Below are 14456 nucleotides of genomic sequence, written 5' to 3' on the forward strand. Positions count from 1 at the left end.
ACACCTGCCTCCGTTTGGGGAAGAATATTTCAGTACAAAACCTAGCTTTTGATTTTGGAGCACTTAAATAAGCCAAGACTTTGCTTAGTTCTGCCTTGGGTCCTGCCAGTGTAGATGGAACCCAAGTCAGGCATGATTCCATTTCGAATGTAGGATCAGCATAATTTAACCTCATCTTGAAAATCTCATGTCCCAGTTCACAGCCAGGGGGTCAGCGTGATAGTCATCTGGGCTGCTGTCACAGCAGCTTCTTGGCATTTATCCGGGACTCCAGGGGAGCAGAGTGGACCCTCAGTGAGACCGGGAAGTGGATGTCACTAGTCCTCTCTGCAGCCTTGTTTTCTGGGATGCATGTGTCCAGTTGGCCAAATCTCCCCAGACGTACCCCTGTCCAAGGCCAGGCCCTTGGCATTCATCGAGCTGGCTTGCTTCCAGGGCCTGCTAATTTCATGTCCCCAGCAGCTGTTGCTTGGACCAGCCCTGGCTGCCACACCTTTGTGAGGAATGTCCAGTCTCATTTTCTAAGGTCCCTGGTTGAGGGCGGGGTGTGGGGTGAGGGAGACAGGCTTGCTTCCTGCCATAGACCAGAGGGCCGCCCCTGTTCTCTCCTTTCCTTTCCCAAGCCAGAGCCACAGAGTAAGTGGGCTTTGGGTCTGGTCAAGACCAAGGCCCCTACTTACTCCTGCATAACTGGGAGTCGACTGACCCGGACCCGCCTGGCAGAATCGAGAGGGCGATCCAGGGGCAGTGGGAACTCCAGAAGCCTCTCCCCCTAGGCGAGTAGTGAGCACCTTGTGCCTGGAGGTATTCAAGCATGTGCAGCTGACCATTGTTTGAACCGTGTAGAATGGGGGCCGCACCCTGAGGCCTGAGGGTGGGCCGCAACCTGCAGGAAATGCTCTGTGTGGCACGCACAATGTTTTTCTTACTTTTATTTTTAATTAAATTTGAATCCTTTGTGAATACCGTCTTAACAAAGTGATCAAATTTCACATCATTGATGACAGGACAACCAGAAAATAGGGGCCTTTGTTGGGATGTACAGAGAAGGACACAGCATCCCCTATATAATATTCCTGCCGGGAAGGTGTGGCACAGGGTAGTTCACGCAGGGCCTGGTAGGCCATTGTAAGTATCTGGCTTTTACCCTGAGAAAAATGCGGGCTATAACAGTGACATGCTCTGACTTTGCTGAGAGGGCTTCCTTTGGCTACTGTGTTCAGAGACGGTTTGGGGGCAAGGATGTGGTGCAGAAAGGGTAGAAGCAGGGAGATCAATTAGTGTGTCTATTGCAATGAGACATGACGATGGTTTGGACCTTCAACCTGGATCAGCAGAGGTGGGGAGAAGTGGTCGAACTCTGGGTCTGTTTTGAACCTGGAGCCGAAAGATTGGGCTGATAGATTGCATAGGGGGAGTGAGAGAAAGAAGAGTCAAGGAAGCTTCCAAGGCTTTGGCCTGAGCCACAAAGGATGGCGTTGCCCTGAGCTAAGCTAGGGTGAGGGTTTGAAGAGGGAAGGTCAGGAGCTCGGTGCTGTGTACTGAGAGTCAGCAAAGCCCGTTAAACACGGCACGTGGGCGTGAGGGTTGTGGGTGGGCGTGCACACAGACAGGGAGCCCTGAGCAACCAGTGGGGGGTCTGAGCCCAGGCCGTCTCCCCTTGATCCCTTTCCTCCCCCACACTCAATTATTTCTGGCTTCCAAGGCCCTCAGCGTTGTTGAGCTGACCCAGGGCCTGGCAAAGATGCTTCCCCCGAGGCCCCAAGACTGTCAGCATCCGCTCAGTGTCACCTGATTAATCCCCTGTTGGTGATCCTGCGAAACCAGAGACAGTGGAGCTTTGATGGGAGGTAGCATTTGGGGGCCACAGGAAGGGACTTCGGGACCACCTCGCAGGCGAGCCAGAGAGCAAGGCCTTGGGATTGTTACAGGAAAAACGGAAGAGCATCTATATGCTCACCCAAAGGGACTGTTCAATTAATTCATAAGACCGTGCCAGGAAGTACGAAAACCATTAAAAAGACCGAGGCAGAACTACACCTCAATAAAAAAAAAAAAAAAAGTTTAAAAAGAGAGAGAGCGAAAAAAAAAAACAAGACAGAGACAGGGACTTCCCTGGTGGTCCAGTGGTTAAGACTCTGAGCTTCCACTGCAGGGGGCGTGGGTTTGAACACTGGTCGGGGAACTAAGATTCCAGTATGCTGCACGGCGCAGCCGGGGGGAGGGGGAAAGGACAGAGACAGACCCACCTATACTCATATGGAAGGGAACCTAAGGCATTTTAAGCAAACAAGAGCCACTGGACAAATATTTATTGCGGGGGGACGGTGTTAGGGTGGGGAGCAGCTAATCTTTTAGTTCACTTGTGATATATACAGGCTTGTAAATAAGTAGAAAAAGTCCTGGAAGGACTGAAATTGTTAACAGTGATTACCTCTGGGGAGACAATACAAGAGTTTTTTATTTTAAATACTTCTCTGTTGTTTGAATTTTATGCAATGGGCATGTGCCACTTTGTAAGTTTTTCAGAAGTGCTCTCCCCGCAACACATAAACGTTTATATGCTGACATGTTAAGAAGCCTTCAGGGTACAAAGAGAGTTTGGGGGCTCTAAGGAGAGTCCCCCAGAATCTAGGCTCAGATCCCAAATGAGTTCCCTTCATTCTGCCCCACTCTGGGGTATTCAGCTCTTCAAGGCAAAGCAGGATTGAAAGGGCAAGGAAGGCAGGTGATCTGTTCCTTAGTCCCAGCTGAGCTACTGCCTGGCTGTGTGGCTTTGGGTAGGTCCCTGTACCACTCTGTGCCTAAGCTTCCTACCCTGTATAATGAGGGGCTGAACCACACTTACTCCTGGAGGTAAGTCGATTTCTCGCACATGCAACATCAGCTACTTGACTGTGGCTGCCCGGAGAGGTGGTGAGGGGAGACTGCTCCGCCTTATTAGGATTCAGCATCATGATCGATTAACAATGTCTGTTGTGGACACAGGATGGGGAAGTGGTAGCCCATGTGACAGATGACTTGTTGCCTTGGACTAGATGGTCTTCAAGGTCCATTCCAGCTGTGCCTTTCTGGGGATTGAAATATTCTCACTTACCCCCGAGTTGAGGTTGTCTATGACCCTGTTGTGCATGTGTGGATATCAGGAACGCGACAGTCTGTATTAGCTACGGGGCGCTGGCATCAGCTCCTACTGGTGCATGGCGGCCCATTGTTAAGTTTTCAGGAATTTTGCAAGCTGGCTGTTCGACCGCTGGTAGCTTCACTGGCCAGGGTGGGAATATTTAGATGATGGAAATTGGCCGACGCGATGAATCAGGGTTGTTTGTTTTTCCAAAGAGCTGTTTTACCAGCATACCAGGAACAACGTGCTAATATGAAATGCACTTCTCTCCTTCCCACCCAAATTTAGGGCAACCAACCCTCCCAGTTTCCAACCCTCCCGGTTTGCCTGGGAACTGTCCTGGTTTTAGTACTGAAAGTATTAAAGTTTCTCGGGGAACCCCCTCAATCTCAGGCAAACGGGGATGACTGGTCACCCTGCAATCCTTTCCCAAGAAGTGAAGGGAGCCAACATTTATCGAGAGTCTGAGGTCTCTGCTAGATAACTCACAGGACACTCACAGCAACCCTGCAAGGAAAATTGCTTTGCTTCCTTTGCTGAGCAGAGATAGACTCAAAAAGAACTTGTCCAGGGCCGGGTACCCATGTACTCATTTGACAGTATCTGCTGGATGCCTTCTCTGGGCATCACATTGAGGGCTGGAGGTGCTGTGGTGAGCAAGGCATTGGGTCCCTGCCCTCAAGAGCGTGCATTCTAACAGCAGAGACCAGCATTGGACAGTTATTTAATTACAACATGGGATAAATAATTTGAAGGGCAAGTAGAAGGGTTTATGAGCTGATAATGGGTGAGCCTAGTCTGGTCGAGTAATCAGAGAAGGCTTCCTTGAGGAAGTGATCTTAGCCTTGAGGCTGAGATCTTAAGGATGGGTGATGGGAGGACCACATGGTGCCGGACAGAAGGAATATTGAGTGCAAAGGCTTGGAGGTGGGAACGGAGCATGCTGTGTTCAAGAAAATGTGGGGGCTTCCCTGGTGGCGCAGTGGTTGAGAGTCCGCCTGCTGATGCAGGGGACGCGGGTTCGTGCCCTGGTCCGGGAAGATCCCACATGCCGCGGAGCGGCTGGGCCCGTGAGCCGTGCCCGCTGGGCCTGCGCGTCCGGAGCCTGTGCTCCGCAATGGGAGAGGCCACAGCAGTGAGAGGCCCGCGTACTGAAAAAAAAATAAATAAATAAAAAAGAAAAGGTGGGAGCACAGAGACTGGGAGAGAGAGTGGGATACATGAGGCTGGAGCGTTGGCAGGGCCCAAGCCAAGAGGGCTTCGTGGGTCACAACAAAGAGTTTGAATTTCATCCTTACAGCAGATGCTGTGGGACACCCTCAGACACGCCGCAGGAGCAGGGTCCTCTTTTCCCCAGCCGCCGGAAGTTTGGGCTGCTGATGGCTCATAGCTGGCCATTGCCCTCTGTCAAAAGGAGGTACCTCCCTCTGGGGGTAACCCACAGTTAAGGACTAGTTGATACAGGAGTACAAAGACCCAGCCTCCTTGCTTTGATTTTGGACAACTCTGAAGGGCCATACCAGCTCCAGAGATCCCCATGGGATCCAGTGAGGCTTTAGCTGCCACTGTTCGACTTCTTCCACTTATTGAAGCCTGCTTCCTTCCTTATGGCTGTTTGCCCTGAGAGCCCTCCCCCCAGAATCACCCACATGCAATCTCAGTCTCAGAATATGTTTCCTAGGGGACAATCCTCCCTCAAGGTACTGGGAAGCCGTCACAAAGTTTTACGTGGGGATAACCTGATCACATCTGCATCTTACAAAGGAGATGACTCTGGCGGCAGCGAAGCATGGATTGAAGTGTGTATCTGGGGAGGCAAAGACCAGGGCAGACGCTACTGTAGTTAACCAGGGAATATTGGCACAGCCCTGCACTAGATGGACGGAGTGGAGATAAAGGGAAGTGGGGAGAGATTAAAGAGATATTCAGAGTCAGGTCTGTTTCCAAAACCCAAGCAATTTCCATTATTCTTTGCTGCTCCCAAAGATGTCTCAGGTTTGACTTGCTCTCTCTGGGACACAGGATCCATGGTCTTCATCAAGGTGGGATGGGTCCCCTATAGTCAAGAGCATCTATGTGGCTGTCCATGGCATGGGCACGTGTGTTCACCACAATGTGCATTCCTGGTTTACCTCATCTGATTTAGGGTGCCTGGACAAGAGCCGTGACCCTTGGACTCTTCTGGCGCTCACTCCCCTACCTGCCATGCTCTATCTTAAACCCTGTCTGAAATCTATTGTTGACGCTTCCATGGTCCTGCCCAAAGATCTTGAACTAACTTCTAAGACTACGTGAGAGGATTTGGAGAAGGATCAGAGATGGCTGTTGGACAAAATAGACAATATATAGACAAGATAGCGGACATGGGTGGGAAGAAGTGATGAGAGTTTGGAGGAAGGAAGGTGGCCTGGGTAGGTTTCTGAAGCAGGTGGCTTTGAAAGTAGGCTTTGGGGGATTTGGGGAGGAAAACTGAGAAGGTGAGCTGGGACCAGGTCATGAAGACACTGAACTGTCAGGTAAGGACTTCCATGGGCAGTGGGGACCTCTGGAGAGGAGCTACTCCTGATTACTTTCTCTCCATCTCTGTTCAGTCCCCTAGGGACACTGACAGTTGGACACTGACAGTTGGACAGTTTCCTAGAAATAGGCAGGTGTCACCGGCCAGAGGGGATGGTGTTCTCAGTATTCATTCTGTATTTGGAGGCGGAATCCATGGTCTGACCCACAGGTCTCTTCTCTGTCTCCCCTTGGGTTTCCGAAACGGTCATGCTTTCTTCCGAGCTGAGGTTTGGGTGAGGGTTTCTGAACCTTTCACTTGTAAGAGGTATTCTGAGGTTCTTAGAGGTACAGAGGAGAAAGCACTGGCCAGGATGCTTGACTGTGATCACCAACAACGGCTACACTGGTGTGATCATGAGCAAGTTATTTACATTTTTTTTTTTTTTTTTGCGGTATGCGGGCCTCTCACTGTTGTGGCCTCTCCTGCTGCGGAGCACAAGCTCCGGACGTGCAGGCCCAGCGGCCATGGCTCACGGGCCCAGCCGCTCCGTGGCATGTGGGATCTTCCTGGACCGGGGCACGAACCCGCGTCCCCTGCATCGGCAGGCAGACTCTCAACCACTGCGCCACCAGGGAAGCCCTATTTACATTTTTAGTGCCAGTTTTTCCCACTGTAAAATCAGAATGCTAATACTTGTATCTCTTTGGATATTTTTTTCTGTCTGCAAGTAACAGAAAACCCTAACTCCAGATGACCTAAACTAGCCCTTTCCAACAAAAATATGACATGGGCTCCAAACATAATTTAAAATTTTCCAGTAGCCACATTTAAAAAGGTGAAATGAATTTTAATCACATCTTTTATTTAACCCATTACCCCAAATATTATAATTTCCACATGTAATCAATATGTAATTATTAGTGAGATATTTTACATTCTTTGTTGTACTAAATCTTTTTATTTTTATTCATTTATTTATTTATTCATTGGCTGCACTGGGTCTTCGTTGCTGTGCGCTGGCTTTCCTAGTTGCGGCGAGCAGGGGCTACTCTTTGTTGAGGTGCGCGGGCTCTAGAGCGCAGGCTCAGTAGTTGTGGCACGTGGGCTTAGTTGCTCTGAGGCTTGTGGGATCTTCCCAGACTAGGGCTCAAACCTGTGTTGCCTGCATTGGGAGGCGGATTCTTAACCACTGCGCTACCAGGGAAGTCCCTGTACTAAAACTTTTAAATTCAGTGCTCAATAACCACATGCATCTAATGGCTACCGTATTGGACAGCACAGACCTTGTTTAATAAGGATATTTCTAATCACACATAAACAAGAATCCAGAGGTAGGCAAGCCTCAGGACTGGTTAATTTGGAGGCACAACAGCATCAGCAATAACCCAGGTTCCTGCTACCTTTTTGCTCTGCCATCCACAGAGCGTCAGTTTTGTTCTCAGCTAGTTCCCCTCATGGTCCCAATATGGCTGCCACAGCTCCAGGAGTCATGTCCACATGCGACAACATCCAGCAGAAAAAGAGGGTATGTTTCTCCACAAGTATCTCTTCAGAAGAACTAAGAACTCTTTCTTGTCTCCCTTGCCCCACACCTTTTGCTGACTTACCTCAGGTCTCAATGCCAGAGTTCATCACATGTTCATATGCTCATGTCTAATCCAATCACTGGCAAGGTGGATAGTCTTGAATGCCTGGCCTTTTTTTTTTTTTGGCTGTGCCTTGCAGCTTGCAGGATCTCAGTTCCCCTACCAGGGACTGAACCCGGGCCCTGGCAGTGAAAGCACCGAATCCTAACCACTGGACCACCAGGGAATTCCCGAATGCCTGACTTAGAGCAATCAGGATTTGCCCCTGGATTGGAGACCTTACTCTGAGTCCCATGGGAGGAATACTGGACCCTGGGACAAAAATTAAGGCTCTATTAGCAAAGAGGACAATTGTTGTTGGGTAAGCAACAACCAACAGTAGCTGTACAATAATACCTGCTCCCCTGACCCCACCAGGTTAAACTGATGTGAGCCTTATGGTCATTTCCCAAAGTGGGTTCCAAGGAATACTAACCCTGACAGGTGTTCTGCAAGAAGGGTCTTCTGATTAACGAGCATCTCCTCACGGAGACTCATGGTCCCCAGGGGCACCTTAGGAGTTCTGACAAACTCCCACAGGCAGGAACACTCTCATTTCATTTAACCTCCTCAAACTGTCTTGACTTCAGAATTGTTTTTCTTTTTTTCCATGATAAAATACATTAACACCAGTTTCGCGAAACACATGTTTTGGAGATCCTGCCTTAATGGATGATTAAGTTATGCAGCCAGGAAAATGTTCCACAGGCCATACACCTCCAGTCTGGCCTCTTATGGTCAGAACTGGATGAGCGGTACCCACCACGTTGGGAAGATTCCTGCAGACCAGGTAGTGGATAGAGGCCCCAGTGACTCAGGCCACAGGCATCCTTTTCCTGAGAAGGAATGAAAAGTGCAGTTTTGCCCTAACTAAACTCATCCAAAACTTGGATTCAGACCCTATGGGAAAGTCGCACGTCAGGGTGCTGGCGTGTGGTTACTTGCTTATTTTCCTAGACTTAGTTTTGATTACCCTTTCGGTGTCTTCCTTCCCTTGCTTTCTCTTTGTCAAAGCAAATGTATTCACACTGACGTTTAAAACCGCAGAAGCCCTCTTATCTGATGTCATCAATACCAAATGCAAGCTGGTTAACTGAATGTTAGTAAGATCAGAGAAAGATTTTTAAAATGATTTATATATCTTATGACATTTATTTTCATTTATATCACATTTACGTAGAGTGTATAGATATTCAGTCTTTTTCATTCACTAATCTTTTGATGGCAAAGCTTTTTTTGGGGGGGAGAGAGAGACTGTGCTTCGCGGCTTGTGGGATCTTAATTCCCCGACCAGGGATCGAACCCGGGCCCTAGGCAGTGAAAGCACAGACTCCTGACCACTGGACCACCAGGGAATTCCCGGCAAAGGCTTTTTTATGATGGCAGTGGAGTTTCCCATTGTCTGTCTTCCATTCCTGTAACGTATCATCTATAATTTCCAGTTTCTGTTGGTTTCTTTAAAATGGAGCAAGAAATTAAAGACACTGCAACGTAGTCCGAGTGTAGAAAACATCTAGATTTCTATCATTTTGTTCCAACCTTTTATAGTTATCCCATTCATGCCAAATTTGGGAGCGATTTTTAAGGAACTGTCTCCCTGTGAACATCCAAAAACATTCATTTTGTGTTTGGAGAAGTAAGACTCTTCTTCTGTACACTCATAGTCCATTGGTTTAGGGAACAAATATTAATAAATAACAAAATTTCAATAATGAGTACAATGGAGGTAAACAGGTTTAGGAACAGTCTTAAATAAACACACAGTTCCACATGTGGGAACAGAGGCGTGGATTTGCTAGGTCATAGGCTGCTGGCCAGGCACATCAGGGTGCTAAGGTCATCAGCTAGCAGGTTTTACAACAGAGGAACAGAGCATGGTGGCTAACTGTAGGTCAGTGGAAAACTTTTACAGAATTCATATTAGAATCATCTGAGATGCTTTCCAGTATCCACATCAACAAAGTCATAATCTCTGGCCCTGGGAAGTGGATCTTAAACTATAGATGTGGCTTCCAGAAACTCCTCCATCCTGTGTGTTTAGAGGGTGTGGAGGCAGGTCTCACTGATGAGCAGACCCCCAAATGTTCTTCTCAAGGACAGAAGTTCTGAGGCCCGACTCAGGGGTGTTCCCAAACCAGCGAAAGCCGGGCATTCCAGGCCACCAGCCCGCTCTCTTACCAGCACACACACCTAGGCAGAAAACCAGAGCTGGTCTCATTCTCTCCCTCTGAGTTCTCTCTGTCCTCCCTGGCTCCTCTTCATCTTCCCAGTTAATCCCAGTTAATCCTTTGCCAGCTTTTCTGAGCAAAGACTCTGACCTGCCAAAAAGCTAGCCTTTATTGAGCACTTGCTATGTGCTAGCTGCCTCACATAGAGTTCACTTAATCTTTGGTCAACCAACCCTCCCCACTCCACTGCCAACCAAGATCTGGATCGTCATCTCTCTGGACCACACTGCTGGGGCTGCTTAACGTTTATTTCTGATGATTGATTAAATCCAGTCTATTGCTGGCACTAGACTCCAAGCCCCTCGAGGGCAGGGACCACGTCTATTTATTCACACTGCATCGCCAGCACCTAGCCCAGTGAATGCAGGGTGCACTGCAAATACTCGCTGATTCAAAGGAATGAATGAAAAACCATATAAAGTAGGTATCATTACCTCCATGTTATAGGACAGCTGAGGCTTACCGGGTTTCAATAACTTATACATGTTGTAGAACTATCCAGTGTCAGAGTTAAGGTTAAAACCCAGGTTATTCTATACTAAACCTGAAGGGGAATTGCAGGGAGAAGGCGATATTCAGGTTTTATTAAACTTGGGAGCCTGGTCTGTATATTAGGACTACATTTACCATGGTTACAGACTTCACCAGCCTTTTACAAATATCCCAGTAACTCCCAGAGTTAGATGTGAGTATTCTCGGTAGCCACTGCCAGTCCCTACTGAGCACTTACCATGCGCTGAGTCATGAGGGGAAAGAAAAATGCAGTTCCTGCCCTTGAAAGAACAGCAGGGTGTCATTCAGGAGAAAATCCTCCCAGATTCATCAGATGTTAACTCACGGCTTCCTCAGGCCTGGGAACTGTGCTAGTTGCTGAGATCACAGCAAATAAGCTAGATATGATGCCTTCCCTCTTGGAAGCCACAGTTTGGTAGGGAAGGCTTAAGGTGAATAAATGATCATAATAATCAGTTAGCTGCTACTACACACAATGCCCAGAAGAAGTACTGACATCATGTGGTAGTACTCAGGGGGAAGGGCTCAGGAAATCATCCTGGATGTAGTCAGGTTTAAGCTGAATCTTGAAATATCACTAGAAGCTGGCCAGGGGAGGAGAGAGAAGAGCACACCAAGAAAAAGAAGGGAAGCATGTGCAAAGGCCCTGAGGTAGGAAGGCGAGTGTGACTGGAGAGCCGTTCAAAAAGAGTCAGGAAAGGTGGGCAGGGGCAGCCCACTCCGGGCTTTGTAGGCTGCTGAGAATCTTGGTCCTTACCCTGCGGGCAGTGGGAAGCCCTGTAATGTCTACAAGTCCCAGTGAGGGGATCATCCCCAAGGGTATTAGGAAGCGCTTCCTTACATAGAGGCTCCTCTCAGCCAGATGGCTGTGGGTGGGTCCTCCTCTCCCTCTTTGGATGCATTCTTCCTGTCCCCAGAGAGAACTGTCCTGCCTTAGAGAGTCAGGCAGGGGATGGCTCCAGCACTTGGCTCTTCCCCCTTCCCAGGGCCCCATCACTCCCAGCCTCCCCTGGGTGTTTGTGCCTCTTGCCACTTGCTCGTAAGTTTCCTAATATAGCCTGGCCATTTCCTCCCCAACTGGAGGCCAAGAGCCCTTCTCCTGTTGCAATCTCAGTTTTTCCTGGGCTTAAAGTGGCCACGTCAGCCCATCTCATGCCAAATTTAAGCCAAAGGTAGACTGGTTGGTTTAATTTCACAAACTTGTCCAATCTCGAGATTAGATGTCTTCCTTCTTTCCTCTGGTTTACCATCTTCTCTGCTCTTTTCTCACTCACTTCCCCCTTTGATTTCTATATTTTTTTCTTCTTTCTTCTGAGACTTCTGGAAGGAGCACAGCCAGACATGGGTGTGAGTTTTGACTCTGTGCACTTATTAGCTGTGTCATCTTCGGTGAGCCTTATAGGAACTATTAAATATCTCTCTGGTCATTTCGCAGACCTGTTTTCAGACGGATAGAGCAGAAAGAAAAGAAAATAGTTGGAAAGTGCATGCTATTCACTCACTCACTCACTCATTCAGCAAATATTTATTGAGTACCTATTTGACACTGTTCTAGGTACTAAGGATACAACAGTGAGCAAAAAAGAATGGAATCCCTGCCTTTGTGGAACTTACATTCCAGTAGGAGAGAAGGTTAATAAACAAAAGAAAAAGCAAAATATATGTAATATTAGATACGCTATGAAGGAAAAAAGAAAGCAAAGAAGGGAGATAAAAAGAAAAAACCTTGGGTGGGGGTTATAATTTTAAATAGGGTGGTGAGGGAGTCTTCAGGGAGATGACATTTGAGTAAAGGCTTGAAGATGGTGAGGGAGTGAGCCATGCAGATATCTGGAGGAAGAACATTCTAGGCAGAGCAAACAGCAAATGCAAAGGCCCTGAGGCAGGACCATGGCTAGTGTGCGGGAAGAACAGCAAGGAGGCCTCTGTGGCTAGAGTGAAGTGAGGGAAAGGGGAGAATGGGAGGCGGTAAGGATGGAGGAGTGATGGGGATGAGATCAGGTAGGGCCTTGTGGGTCACTAAGGACTTCAACTTTTTTTCTGAGTAAGAAGGAGCAGAGCAGTGTCGTGATCTGGCTTATTATATTTGAACAGAATCCCCTCTGATAGGTGCGTTAGGGAGATAATGGTGGCTCGGGCTACCATCTAGCAGCAATGGGGGTGGTGAGACGTGGCGAGATTCTAGATTCACTTGGAAAGTAGAGTGGACAGGATTTCCTGATGGATATTTGCAGGACACTGTACTGGGTAGGGTTTCTTTTTTCCTTAAAAATTTATTTACAAATTATTCATTTATCAAATCAACTTTATTGAGGGATAATTTCCATGCAATAAAACACATTTTAAGTGCAGTCTTTTTTTTTGAATTTTATTTTATTTATTTTTTTATACAGCAGGTTCTTATTAGTCATCAATTTTATACACATCAGTGTATACATGTCAATTCCAATCGCCCAATTCATCACACCCCCACCCCCACCCCCACCCCCGAGGTGCACAGTCTTGACAAATGTCTACACCTGTGTAACCACCAGCATAGTCAAGATACAGAACATTTGCATCAACTCAGCAAGTTCCCTTGTGCCCCTGCACAGTGGATCTGTGCAGCGGATCTGCTTTCTATCACCATAGTTTAGTTTCTTCCAGGCTTTCATGTCATTGGAATCATATGATTTGTCTCCGGCTTCATTCCCTTGGCATGTTTTTGAGATCCACCCATGCTGGTGTGTGTTTCAGTAACATGCTACTTTTTATTGCGGACTAGTATTCCATCGTGTGGTTGAGCGCAGTTTGTTTATCCATTTTCCAGTTAATGGACATTTGGGTTGTTTCCATCTTTTGTTGTCTCCCAAAGAAGCCGGAAAACAGGTATTATTTTTCTACTTTCCAGGTAAGGAAATTGAGAATCAGAAGAAGTAGCTTGGTCAAGGTTCCCCAGCTTAGATGGTGTTGGAAACCAGTTTGTCTCTCTCTTTCTTTCTGTCCCCCTGCTTCCCACACAATGTGGCCCCATGTGGATGAACTTGGAAAATGGAGCATAATAGTTTTCTATCTGTCTCCTCACATTTTCATCCTTTGTACCACACTCTCATTTCTTTATTCTCTACACTTGCCACATAATCCCACTTCCCCCCTTGAGTCAGACCTCAGTTCAAATCCCAGTTCTGCTTCTTCCTCACTGTGTGACTTTGGGCAAGTCACATAACCTCTCTGAACATCAATCCACCTAAGAAATGGAGACCATATTTGCATCTTCCTTTGCGAGGTCATGCCCAACGCTCTCATCTCTCTCTGTCTCTCTCCATTTCTCTTTGGCCCTGTTACAGTTGATATTCTCTGATCGTTGTTTTTTCGTGGCTCGTCATTGAAGGGAGGTGAACCCTGCTGTCCTCTTACCCCTGGCTGTTCCTGCCTGCCGTACTGAGGGGCCAGAAGCACCAGACACCCTCCCCAACAAATTAAAGCAGAATTTCAGGTGGCAAGGCCCGGGGATCTGTATTTTATCTTTAGCTTCTCACATGCAGCCAGGATTGAGAACTGTGGGCTCAGAGCATGAGTTTTGGGCATCAGATAGACTTGGGTTTTGATCCTGCTTCCTTGGTCAAGTCTAGTAACTTCTCAGATCACCAACTTCCTCTCCTGTAAATAAGCATCTGCATGAGACCCACCTCACAGGGTTGCTGGGAGGTGTAAGTGAACCCCCCGCACTGTACGTGATCCTTGATGAGGTCTCTTCACACACAAAGGGCTGGGGCTGGGTAGGTGTGGGATCCTGAGCTGGAGCAGTCTGTGCTGGGAGGGGCCGGGCCGCGTGGAGTCATGGGGACTCACTGTCCTTTGCCTCCAGAGTCACAGTGCCCCGATTCCTAGAAGCCCAGCATCTCAAAGTGAGGCCAAACCTTAGAGCCTCATCACCAACACGTCATTGACTGATGGGGCAACTGAGCCTGTAAGAAAGGAAGAGAGTCACCCAAGGTCACACAGTGAGATGGCGTCTCTGGACAGGTTCAAGCCAATCAATCAGCAAATATTTCTGGAGCACCTCTATGTGCCAGGCACTGTCCCAGATGCTGGGGATACATCAGAACAGAAAACAGGAGAGATCCCTGCACCCACAAGGCTTCCATTCTAGCAGGGGAGGAAAAGCAATAAAGCAATAAATATAAATAAATAAGTCATATGGTATGTCAGAAGGTGATAAATGCTATAGAAAAAAAAGAAAAAGTAGATCACGGATATCTTGGTGCTTGTGGGGACACAGGCAGACTGTAGTTTTAAATAGGGTGGTCAGGTAGTCCTCAGTGAGCAAACACTTGAAGGATATAGGTAGGAAAAGAGTTCCTGGCAGAGGGAACAGCCAGTGCAAAGGTCCGAATGGGAACATGCCTGTCAGGTTGACCTTAAGAGTCCCTTACCAGCCATCCTGGGTATTTGTTGTTAAGCCATTTGGTTCTTTTGGTTAACCA

The 14456-nt window shown here is 47.8% G+C and overlaps 1 protein-coding gene across 1 annotated transcript in view; it reads left to right on the forward strand.

Moving 5' to 3' along the window:
- JPH2 (junctophilin 2) overlaps window positions 1-14456 on the forward strand; it is a 57613-nt gene that overhangs the window by 7302 nt on the left and 35855 nt on the right. The window lies entirely within an intron of this gene.

This window comes from Delphinus delphis, chromosome 15 (genome assembly GCF_949987515.2).
Source record: "Delphinus delphis chromosome 15, mDelDel1.2, whole genome shotgun sequence".
Taxonomy (NCBI): Eukaryota; Metazoa; Chordata; class Mammalia; order Artiodactyla; family Delphinidae; genus Delphinus; species Delphinus delphis.